Consider the following 13665-nt stretch of genomic DNA (forward strand, 5'->3'; position numbering starts at 1 on the left):
AAATGTCTACTCATTGGAAAAGAAAGATTAAATATTATATTGACAAGGGAACACTCATATGAATGTAAATTCAGGAAAAAGTTTGTTCGTAGCAAAAAAGAATTTAGAAGTTGCCTATAAACATTCGGTAGATGAAAAAAACTAAACCTTAGGGAAAGCATGAAGTTCAGTCCAGACAATCAAGGTGCCAGATAAATCATCAAAACTGAAAAACAATCTATAATTGTGGCTACGAATTGCATCAAAGATAATAATTGTTGTAATAATTTAGTTTTTCAGAAGAAAATAAATTTGATCTGTGATGATAAATGTACTTTCTGCTAACAAGAAGTCAAAAAAATGAACTTTTATTTTATGATTCTACAGTTGATGAGTATTTTTGGAATTCCTTTACTGTGTAGATCAGAAACTGTGTGAAAGTATTCCGATTCTTAAAACTGATGCCTTTGAAAATGTCAGGCTGGGTGATATGAATAATTTCTTCGTTATGATTGCACATTATCAAATTTATAGACTACGCTGTGCTTCAAACAGACCACATTTTTCATGCATAAACTATTGAGACTCATACATATTCTGTGTGTGTGTGTGTGTGTGTGTGTGTGTGTGTGTGTGTGTGTGTTTAAGAGAGACAGACTTTATGTTTGCTCGAAATTCCTTTTTGCATTTATATGTTTATATTTGAATAGATTGTACAAAAACGAGGATTTAGGGTTGTTCAATAATAATTCCTTTAAGACTTTATCAGATTGTGTTAAAAGAAAAATGCAACATCCTGACAGTGAAAGTTTTATTAAGTTTGTGGAAAACATTACACAGATTATAATTCAATAAATTCGTCAAAAAGGGGTTTATCCGCTTGTTAACAAGATTGCAGTACTATACACTTACACGCATGTGAACATGAAACACGAATTAACCATTTTACGCTTCTTTAGAGTCTTCGCAAATATAGAAGTTTAACTGACAATCTGAAAAGGATTTGTGGAATAGTTGCATACCTTCAACGACGTCTTAGTTGTACATTAAATTCTGCATCTTATTCCAGATCAGTCGGAGTGGGAAAAAAGGATGCAAATGGATTGAATTGTCATTCTTCTTCGTTAGATCTTTCTGTTTTTTGCGTGTTCTTTTTTCTGTTGCTTGTCAGATTATCATTCAAAGTTAATTTCAGCTTACACGCTATCATTTGGTTTGAGGCGGGGAAAGAAGTGTTTCTTAATACTATGGACAAATATAAAGAACAATAATTCGAGAAGCCTGTGCAGTTCTAAAGCATAAGATGTAATTCAAATTTGTATTTGATATTGATTGAACCCTTTGTAAAAGGTTATATGTTTGTTGTATCAGTGTATTTCAAGTACTCTCATTCTGTATTAGAACTAAACCAAGCAATGAAAATTTTAATGTCTATTTGTGAGGAAAACATCTTACTTTAGTCAGATGTGTACACATTTTCACTTGTCAGACACGCGAGAAAATAAGAAGATAATTTTAACACATGCGTGCATTAATACCGTAAATCTTTCAGATTGTTATTATTGTTATTTTGATTGAATGAAACATGATCATTCTTATTCTTGTGATTAAAAAAGATAACGTTAGAACAGTAATGTATGAAGTAATAATAACTAAATAAAAGTTGTAAATATAAAATATTTCAACTCATTCGTAATCGTCAGACGGGTTTTCCTTGCTTCATTACTGTATAAAACGGAACCGAATTACACGCAAGAACTCAATCGACCGAATACCGGAGGGAAATCCATAACATCATAGACAGAAGGAATGTTAAAGAATAATCAATGGAGTGCTATCGGCGCTACTTAATTGAGAATGATTGATCTAAACAAACATGAAATATCGCTGATGGAAACTTAAGGTGTAGAAATCGTTGGAACGAACACAAGCATGACCGGTTACCACGTAGTGTGTATTTAAAACAGTCTGAGTTTTTTTTGGACGTTTAATATGAATGAGAATGGTGCCTTAAACGTTTTCCGTTGCAGCTTGAGATAGTTTAGGGAACTTGCCTAAAGTGAAACTTTCTTCCTCAATCGTGGCTAAATTTGTTTGGAGTATGTGGCATGTTTTTTTTCTTCTTTTTTATCTCTCCCATTTTTCAAATACCTATCTGAGAATAATTGTGGTTACCACTAAAACAAAGATAGGGGAGGATCTATATCTACCAATAAAACAAAAATAGAGGAAGATCTCTATCATCATGTAAATGCTGTCTTTCATCACCCGACTGCTTTCTTTCATAATATTGCCATCATAGTGCATACAGACTGGCACAACCCCCGTTTTCCATCATTACTTGTGCATTCTTTAGCAGTAATTAAGATAAGCATTAATTGCAACACGTATTCATCACAACCGTACAGCGTTTGATCTTTTTCAGTTTTTGTACCTGTAGCTAGGTTACTTAGAGACAAAAGTTCTGTTCTGTTCTGTTTAACTTTGATCGATCTAACCACAGGTAAAAATAAATCTTTATTGTAGTTTCGCCAATGTCTTAATTGTTCTATTTTTAATTCATCTTTTAATATATACTATTAAACAAAATTTAATTCTAGATAAACTTTTTGAGGACTATCTCATTATTTTTAAGGTCTCGTAGTCTTATGGACGTGAATGGACTCGGAGTGTTCATATTTGTATTATTGCGCAAGCTATCTTCACTTCACTTCGTACATTCAGTCTTTCTGTATTGTCAATACTCTACGTTTCTTTTACCACTGTGCTTTGAACGCTAATGCGTGTTTACACTCAAATTTGGAGCTAAAATAAGTTGTGTATTCATAAGTATGGCCTTTATCTTATCAAAATCCTCGTAACAATTTTTAGACAATGAAATTTGGTTTTCTTATTCAATAAATGTGTCAGGGTTTCAGCAATTATATAAAAAAATTGGAGTAAAATTTCTGGTAATATTCAGCCATATCTACACATCGCATTAGCTGGCTTTTACTGATCGGCACCGGGAATTGAGATATAGACTTCACGTCAGTTCTATAGGTTTAACTTATCCGTGTCTCACAGTATGTCCTAGAAATGTAAGACAAGCATTTATATTAATTGTAAAATTTGCATCAGTGATTCGGTCAAATAATTTACGAGTCGTTTCTAAATGATTTTTCCATATATCGTTGTAGATGACAGCACAATCATCTAAACCAGATGTAATCATGTTTATTAAACCCTGAATAGAACAAGGCGGATATATCAAACGGCATCTCTTTCGATTGACAAACTCCATGAGTTATGAATGCCGACATTTCCTTAGCAACTACTCTCAGTGGAATTTGTCTTAACACTTTCTAAATGTCAAATGTCGAGGTTGGAATCTACAATTTCAACTTCATGGTAGATTTTATTTATTTTGGAAAAAAAGTGTTCATATTCAAGTATTAACTGTTCTAGTTCATTCCTTTATTGATGATGCCGATGCAAAAGTGTCTCGTCCAGATTATTCATAATTTTGAATGTGGTAAATAATCATGTAGACATTCCGTGGGAATTGGCAATGTTTACACACACACAGATATATATATATATATATATATATATATATATATATATATATATATATATATATATATATATATATATATATAATGGTAGAAGTTAGTAATTCAACGATATTCGTACCGATGATGGTGGCTAGGGTATCTCTAATAAAATCTGTATCATTACACATTTGTGTATGATTGCCTTAAATCACCCGTAGACCGAGAATAGGTCCATGTATATAACAATGCATGTACAGAAGGAAATCATCTACCTACCTACACAGACAAACACACACACGTACGTACGTACATACATACATACATACATACACGTACTCTACACACATGTTCAACACAGTGGCCAGGCCCATCCTCTTGTATTGATCTTAAATATGGAGATTTACACTCGTAAGCATCAAATATCCAAGTTATTATCCTTAATCGGAATAAAAAGGTATTTGCAATTCAAACCTCATCAAGGCCGGAAAATCTATATTGGTTCTTCCATCATGAGCATAGATTATTAAAACTGTTGACTTTAACATTAATGTTGGAAATATGGTCCCCGTGAATGTGTTGAAGTTTTAACAAATTTAATGTTGAATTATACTTGGGAAATTCTAAAATTATTTACATCGTGAAATCATGTTTTGTCTCATTACTGTTGGTGCCCAATTGATCCATGTTAACAAGTTTTAGCACAGACACATGGAATATTCTCTTCGATTTCTAATACGACACTCAGAGCCACGATCAGTTTACGGCATGTAAATCACCGCTACGCAACTTGTTCTTCAGTATGTGATCCACAACAGGTTGTGAGTGCGCCAAATGATAGAGCTAGGCAGGCATCTGACGTCGCCTTATACACTCTCAGTTATGGATGTAAAACTACCATACTAGGGTAAGTCGCTTGAATTCTACTTCAACGTATAACGATTTCACAAAACAAAGATATATCTGCACGTAAATTACAACTTGCACATTTTTATCTTGAAAAAAATTCTCAAAAAGTCTTTACTGTTTTCTGAAATTCACAATCATATATCTAGATCCCGTGCCTTCGAAACTTAAGTCTGAAATTATATATTGGAAACAAAAGTATGGAATTGTATTTAAATATAGCTTTATTGAAATATCATTCTTAGGAGCAATTACAAGTCTTCAGTTATATAAACATAACATCTGTACTCTAGCAGAACAACACAACTTAAATATTAGATTGATTTATTTTCAATATTAACTCTATAATCTATGAATGGATTTATTTACAATATTAAATCCGTAATCTGTGAATGGATTTATTTATAATGTTAAATCTATAATCTATGAATGGATTTATTTACAATGTTAAATCTATAATCTAGGAATAAAAGCTAAGCAACATAAAAACTATTTCAACACGATGTTATTACAATGCAAGAAATACTTGTCATCATTCAGATTAATGTAAGAAATTAATCCGAATAATTAGAGTACTAGAAAATTTACATATCTAACACACTGAAATATTTTGTAATTGGGGCTTGAACCGTTTGCTTTCGTCATCAAGTACCAGTGTCTTCCAAGAATTTGAAAATTGGAGAAAGAAACCGAATTTCCAGTTTCAATGAAAAATAGTATTCCATAATTTTATAGCCAGTTTAGCCAGAGATGTGTCGAAGCAAAAAGTCTTATTTAATTATTGAGTATCTTAGACTGGTTTTAAAAGGAGAGAAGCAAATGTCATTTCTTAGCGGCTTGTTGAGACATTATAGATATTTAGGCTCAAAGCATATGTACGCCAAGAACATCATTCAATTTCGCTTGCAACGGAACACGTTCACAAAAATGGTGATCAATTGAACTTTAAAAACTTTGGAAAAGATCGTAAAAAGATTGAGTTTTTCCGAACTATTCCATTTGCTTCATCTGGGTACTTTCTAATTATATCAGTCAGATTCGTACTATATTTTTAAAAACATGTCTGGAAATAAATTGCATAAGTAAAGTCCGTTGTCTCAGTAAGAGTAATAAACCATAAATTCATTCAAAAGTGAACAAGCTTTATTGCATTTCCAAACTATGCGTAATAATGATTACAAAAAAGAGTTAATTTTGGTTATAAAATATATTTCAAACACGTATTTGTGGAAATAATGTCATGTGAAATTGAAAGGATATCATGTAAAATGGGACTTATTTCATGTAAAATGGGATTTATTTTATGTAAAATGGGACTTATTTCATGTAAAATGGTACTTATTTCATGTAAAATTCATATTTCGAGCTAATTAAGCTATTGTGCATGCTTATGGTTTGAAATGGGAGAGTATACTTTTTTTTCTTCTAATCCGATGTGTCAACCTACATATGTCATCAGTTACTGGAAGACGCATCATACTGCGTTCGACAACTAGTGTTTTTACATCCTTTATTTCCCAATAAAATTTGTCGTATTGGGAGCTTAATACGCTATTCTGATTTCGAATCATAATGTTTATCCTCATAGTAAAATATTTTATAGAATTTAAAATAGTGTAGACATTTAATATGAAAATAAAACGAATCACAAACCTATAATAAAGAAGCCATTTCATAACAAAATCCTTTATAAACCTAACACCCTTTCCAACCCATTTAAGGTAAAGAACAATTCATTCCAACTTTAATAATGCAGGCAAACTATATCGAGCAGCGCAGACTGTGAAGTAAGATTGGGTGACAACACGCCATAGGGATGTTATGTGGCACAGTACGTTTAACATAATCAATACGTGACAGTAATAATAAACATTTTATGGGCAACAAGAATCTTCCATTTTGCGTCAAATTATCTCTTTCCATTTTGCATGTAACTACCTCTTCTATTTTCCATTGAACGAAAAGTATTCGTTACACGTGTCAGTTTTAATCCGCTTATAAAATAATGTAAATTGATATTTGTTTCTTCTCCAGAGGCATTTGCAATGTTACGTTTTTATTTTGTTTCATCATCCTTAAGAAATTATAGATAACATTATTTCACTTAAGAATAATACCTTCAGATCTGGACATTGGGTTAGTAATACAAATTTCAACAATCGAAGCTGAAGTAGACTCATTTACCCATGAAGGTCATTTACTAAATTAGGTAAGATAAAATAATGTACATACTGAACAAGTTAACTGTTTTATAAATTTAAAACCAATTAAGGAACAATTTAAAAAGAAAGATATAAAAAGGATTGGTATATATGTATAAATAACAGAATTTTATAACTGTTATGAAAAATAATAACAATAAAATAGACAAACAAATTGAATGCCACCTTTGTAGCATTTCTAAACTCTAAACCACCATTATTTCATCTTTGTTCTTCAAGATATAATTCTATCATTTTCCAATGTCTTTATATATAAAGATACATGTAACTGAGTAATGATCGCATAGATCAATTTGCCTGTTTATTTTAAAATGAGTGCTTAATGGTCGAAATTAAAATCGAAGAGTCTGTACTCTCACAAAAGTCGCCAATTGATCCATTAATCCGATAAAAACATGAAGTTACTTAGATATTTAAACATAAACAAGCGATCAACGAAAACAAGTTCTCAGGGCAGATATAAATAGATGTATGGACAGCGACTGAAGAGACAAGATTTGTAAAAATAAAATTTAAAGATATTAAAATATCTAGATTTCACTGGTCACCCAATTATTTACTTATTCAAGTTATAATTAAGTTCACTATAGTATCAAGTCAAATTTGTTATATAATTTATGAAGTAAATAGACCTTCGTTTAAAACCGATACTGGCAAGTTAAACTTGTTCTTGTGGTACATATCTCTTTTATAGTCCAGTTGATAAAAAATGTTTAATTTCGTTAAAGCTATGAATATATACTGCATATAAATTAACGATGTTACATACATAACATGAAATAAGTTTATAATTCCACTTTTAAACGTGATAATAATAATTCTATGTACAGATAGATACACAGACAATACGTTAACCTGGACGGAATGTATGGCAACATTATGATGTACAATATCTTCCAACGCATTTAATCTTATCCATGTAAAACATAGTAAGTAAAATCAATTTACAGCTTTCTCATTTACTTCCAGCTAAGAGAAAACGTTTCAAACTATAATATACCATTTTACTTGGTGATCAATCTTTTAATTGAATAAATAACACGTTCGTATCAAGGTCATAATTTTAAACAAAATATTCCTCCTTACCATTTTATATAATTTGTAGTTGTTAGCTTTTTTTCTCCATGATCATGTATAATTGCATTTAGGACTTGATCTTGTCCAGTATCACGTTCATATTGTTCCTGACTAAAGACATTAATGCTGTTTCGATTTTGTAACAAAAGAAATACGTATTTAATATTTCTCTAGAAGTGTGGATTGAATGTTACGATGATTATCTTGGTCTGAGCCAAGGGCATTATGCTGACCACCTTCTTTATTATAATTTTAGCAACATATTTTATCTTGTTGACAGTTAATAATTTCTAAAAATGGGGTTTTGTCTCATATTATGGCTCTTTTTGTGACTTATTTATTTTAATAAACATAATCTTGTTTATGTGAAAAATTACTCTTTTATGATGCGAGATCTTGAAGCAGAATCAGTGTTATTCTTGTGTTCAGGTTTTGATTTGATCGAAAGTATTTCTTCAAATTATTTATCTACTGGAAATACAAAGTGATCTTAAATAATATTCTTGGACAGAAAAATTAATTTGTAATTATAGTGAATTAAAACAAGGGTATCTTAGATTATATTATTGGGATTAATTGGAAGACTATAAGTACATCATCATACTTCGGGAACTGGTCTATTAGTAAATTCAAGACTACAGACACATTGGCGCCTTCACCTCTTGATCTATATATGGACAGCAATGAAATTAATTTACAACTTTATTCACTAGGACTTGTGATAGAACGTTTTGGACTATTTGGGATTTAATTTGCATAACTGTAAGTTCTTTTTCAACTTTCACTTTGTATTCTAGTGAAATTTGGCTTTCGATGCTTTCTATTACTATCTTTAAGACCGTTATAGAAGGAAGAAGGAAAGGAAGAGAGAAAAAGAAAGATACGATAGGCTAATGCAAATGCAAATTAAAGTGAAATGAAGTGAAGGAAATACAGAGAGAAAAAGAAAAGGAGGAAAGGGAATTTAAATTAAGATAACAGGAAAAGAACTGGCAAGCCGAAAACACTCCGCAGCTACACACAAGTTCGGTTTATTTATTTTACCAGAAATAGTAGAAAAGAAGCAGATCAATGTTGTCCTTATTTTGAAAACAAAACCTGCTCAAAATGTTAAATAACCAATAGAACAATGGACTCTATTATTATAAAATTTACTTTACTCTTCACTCTCAGTAAAGCAAAGTGATGATTGTGATCTAGTTATGGAACGGATATGGAAGGATTATTAGTGGGAACCTCAAACATATCGACAAAGGATTATGAACTATACAAATGAAACTGGACAAACCCATGTCGAAATCTGCAATAGAAAAATAACAATTATTTGACGGGTGGTGCGCAACCAAAGGTTGGTCAAGACATCAATAACCTCACATAACTCATATTAGTTGGAGAGTTTATGAATTGCTTCCACAGTGACGTCAAATACCTACTTTAATATACAAAACGTCGAAACTTTAGAAGCTGCTGATCGTACAGCTGACAATTCTCCCTTGTATCACAAAGTTTCATTTGCCAATAGGTCTTCCCTTTCGGTCAGAAAACTATGTCAGTCTCAGACGAGCACTTCTAAACCTCAATATGGCACAATCTTTAGGTACCACGTTTCTGATAAGACTAATCGGAAATTCTTATCTATTCCTACGTGCACCTATTACAATAAGAAAGAGCGCGTCATTTCTAATTGCTCCAGAATCAAGACAGCTATTCCAAATGCTATAATTTCGAAGGGTCAAATTCATGTATTAAAAGTGATACATTCATTGGGTCAAAAATAGTCTGACCATTTTTTTATGGAAAATTATGCATCCTTGATTTTAAAATAGTTCCATATCACTTTTTGGTGATTCTGTCGAGTTTATTCCTATTAAAATTTTAAGGGACGCAGGAGCTTCTCAGAGTCTTTTATTTTTATTATCAGGTACCTTGCCTGCTTCCGAGAAAACGTTCTATTTCAGGGAGTAGACTGCGGCTTTGTTAATGTTCCTCTCCATTGTGTACATGTGTCATCAGACTTAGTGTCAGGACCCTTAACAGTTGGAATAGTGCCTTGTTTACCTGTCGAGGGTATTCTTTTATAAATAGGCAATTACCTAGCTGGAGATAAGGTCGTGGTTGATCAATTTGTAACTCACATGCACTGTTTGGATCCGAAAGTCGATCCTATTGAAAAAGAAATCTCTGATTTATACTCAGTTTGTCTGACAACATTTACTAAAGCTATAGCAAATAAAGGTCTTGAGAATGATGTTGATCGGGAAAATATTACTTTAGCTGACACATGTATTGGTCAGGCTTTTGTTGTGGTCACGTTTTTCCCTAATATTGATCAATCAAAAGGTATTGATCACAATGATCCTCTTTTAACTACTCATTCTCTTTATAGTGATCAGGGTGACAATGACAATCACTTTTCGTCGTGCAGGAACACAATCCTTTGATCTTTTTTTCAGTGGGCTATTTGCGAAACTGAAACCACATGAGTACCTGTTTGTCTTGTAATTGAAATGTAGCTCATATGAGGAAATGGGGACCACCTGGGGTACTCGCTGGGGACGAGTAGTCAGTGAGCTATCAAATGTTTGTTCGTAAGTCTTGTAGACAGGAAAGTCTCAGTCTAGCCCATGAAACATCTTTGGCTAGTCATTTTGGGATAATTATGACTTATCACAAGGTCTTGAATCATTTTATTTGTTCGAAAATTAAATGTAATGTTTATAAATAGTGTAGATCTTATCATACCAGTCAAATGGCAGGAAAACCCAATCAAAAGATACCCAAGGGTCATTTTCAACATTTTCTTGCCTTTGATGGACAAAATTTAGCAGACTAATGATAGACTGCGTCGATCCCTGACCCAGGATTAAGTCAGGCAACCAATACCTGTTTACCATAATTTGTCCAGAGGGAAATCCTTTGAAGAATATTAAAACTGCAACGATAATAAAATCTTTGATAAAGTTTTCTTACACCATTTGGTCTATCCAAATCTGTCAAATCGGATCAGGGTTTAGATTTTATGTCTTGAATTTTCCAATACGTTATGCGTGAATTAGGCATTGAGCAATTTAAGTCTTCTGCATATCACCCTGAACACCAAGGGGCTTTAGAAACATTTCATCAAATTTTGAAAAATATGATTCGGTCATCTTGTTTTGATACCGGAAAAGATTGCAACGAAGGTGTTCATTCACTGGTGTTTGCTGTTAGGGAATAAGTTAAAAAATCTTTAGTATTTAGTCCTTTTGAACTAGTTGATGGACATATTGTCAGTGGACCGTTGAAATTGTTAAAATAGAATCTTCTTTCAAATGAAGATACAGAAACTAATCTTCTTGACTATGTTTCTAATTTTAAATACAAGTTGTGAAAGGCTTGTGTAGTCGCTAGAACTAATCTTCACCATACTCAGTCAAAAAATATATAAAGTATGACTAAAATACAAAGGAACGGAGTTTTCAGCCTGTGATATAGTTCTGACTTTCTCGCTCTTACCTAGAACCCCTCTTTAGGCTACGTACTATGGTCTTTGAAAATAAAATGATTTAAATGATATCATTAACACTACTGGGAGGCGAAAACAAAAGCAACTTTTCCATATAAATATATTACAGAAGTATGTTGACAGAGATATCTTAAAACCATATTTCGAACCTTAATACACTACTTCCAACCTTATAACTATACTTCGAACTTAAAAACTTTACTCTGAACTTTAAAACCATACTTTAAACCTTAAAACGAGAGGAAGAATCCTTGGATATAACTTTATCGGCAACAAAATCTAAATGTATTACAGGAATAGAGTCGTGTGGGCAGGATGAACAGAAGTATTTAAAGTAATGAGCAATAATGCTTATTGTAGTAGCAGGGAAAATAACACAGTTGATACATGTTAAAAGGTTGCATTCAAAGCAAATGTACCGTAAGGTAGAAAAGTAATCACTAAGTATGTGTTTTTTACGTTTATGATATCCAGGACTTGCCTGCTATAATGTACACTTATCATTACCTCTATGATGTCCAGACCACGCCTACTCTAATGTACACCTCTCCTTACCTCTATGATATCCAGATCTAGCCTACTCTAATGTACACCTATCATTACACTAACGGTATCCATACCGTGACTACTATTAAGTTATACATTTCATTATCGTTTAAAATAAAATGTAACTGAAAGCAAGTGTGTATACAAAAGTGTGAGAATCTTCAAAAGATTTGACAGATATATTGCAACCGATCATATATTTCTTTACGAGGTACCCTACATATATTTATTTCACTTGTATATTACACATGTATTCCTACCATACATACATTGCTAGTGCTTGTATATTACACAATATTTGTACCTAACATACATTACTAATGCATGTATAATACATATATATTTCTACCCCAAATACATTGCTAATGCTTATATATTACACAGATCTTTCTAAACCAAAATACGTTACTAATACTTATATATTACACAGATATTTACCCCAAATACATTAATAATGCTTGTATATTGCAAATTTATATTTGTGATGAAAGGTCAAATATAGACATATCACTATATGTTTATGATTAGCTTTGCATATTGAACGGTATTTACAAAGTACCAATATGTTTACCGACGGAATATGTCGTCTTGAGTGCGCTTGGACGATATATTCAGGATGTATTGTTCAGCGCTAAGAATTAGAGAAAATGACAAACATTAATAACGTAAATTGTCAAATGAAACTGGTCTTCATCGAGCGATATTATGGATACAAAATGAAATATTTTTGAAAAAACATCGTATTGATGCTGCCTTCTGCTAACTAGCTTCAATTTTCTTTTTACATTTAATGTGATTTTCATGTTATTTGGAGACTAGAATTTACATTAGTATGCTGTTCTTTTTAGCTGTATTAGTTTAGAAGTCATGGCCATGAAAGAAATTTGCACTCATTGAATGGAAGTTTATTGAGTGATAGAACTAAAACTATTATTACAGTTTTTTCTTACGGTTGTGAATGGCAAACCTGTGACACAAATAGTGCTCGGATAGTAACGATCGTTCTTGTCGCTAAGAAATCAACTTATCGTATGGGTGCCTCTTAAATTCAATAATAAGGATGTTATTCATTCATCCGACTGCCAGACACTTTACAGCTTTGGTGATCAATTCCGACACAATAATGACCAAATGTCAAGGGACCAAATGTCTTGGGATTTGTCTTAAAGTCAACCCAGTCCTCCGTAATTAAGATAATGCAAACTATCTTAGATGTTTCTAGCAAATCTATCACACACACACACCCAATTCAGACTAAATACTTTATCAGGATCATGTTTTTTGTAATGCTAAATTATTCGCTAGATTCTGCTCAAATTCCTTTCTTAACCTCTGCTTTTTTGTCAAACGTTCGTAAAGGGTACTGAAATCTTGCTATTTACTTTCCTGTGAGACGTTATCTTTCAATTTCCATTCATAATCTATAGAATGCTTATGGCTTTCACACTTTGCAAGCAGTCTGATATTATATTTTACCCCGCGTTTCCATAATCGATAATTGCAGATGCATATATATATATATATATATATTCACACGTTTGCATGTATGAATGACGTCTAAGTTCTTCTGAATCTCTTGTATTTGTGTTTGAGTCGCTATCTAAAATCAAATCTGTGCCCTAAAAGCAGGAGAAAATCATTAAATGTTTATGAATTGCTGTATCAGTTAAGCATAACTCCGTTCTTACTGCATTAGGGTTCTTAGGCATAAATATCCATTTTCGTGACACAAATTACTACATAGGAAACTAAAATAATTATGTCGCTACACATGTTAGTTCTCTTTGATGGATACTATTGCACTAATAAAGCTAATTATCTGTTGATAAATCATAATAATCTTTTTCAATAGTGTCTTTTCTTTTGTTCCCTCGGCCATGAATTGCTTTTAGTCGGT

The 13665-nt window shown here is 32.1% G+C and overlaps 1 protein-coding gene across 1 annotated transcript in view; it reads left to right on the plus strand.

Moving 5' to 3' along the window:
• Positions 1–4143: 4143 nt before the first annotated feature.
• LOC149804718 (uncharacterized) overlaps positions 4144–13665 on the plus strand; it is an 89789-nt gene continuing 80267 nt past the window's right edge. Inside the window, exon 1 of the mRNA XM_089933385.1 lies at positions 4144–4419. The gene's annotated coding sequence lies outside the window, so the exon portion shown is untranslated. The remainder of the gene's footprint in view (positions 4420–13665) is intronic.

Source organism: Sinohyriopsis cumingii, chromosome 2, assembly GCF_028554795.1.
Source record: "Sinohyriopsis cumingii isolate HCF-2022 chromosome 2, ASM2855479v2, whole genome shotgun sequence".
NCBI classification, from domain to species: Eukaryota; Metazoa; Mollusca; class Bivalvia; order Unionida; family Unionidae; genus Sinohyriopsis; species Sinohyriopsis cumingii.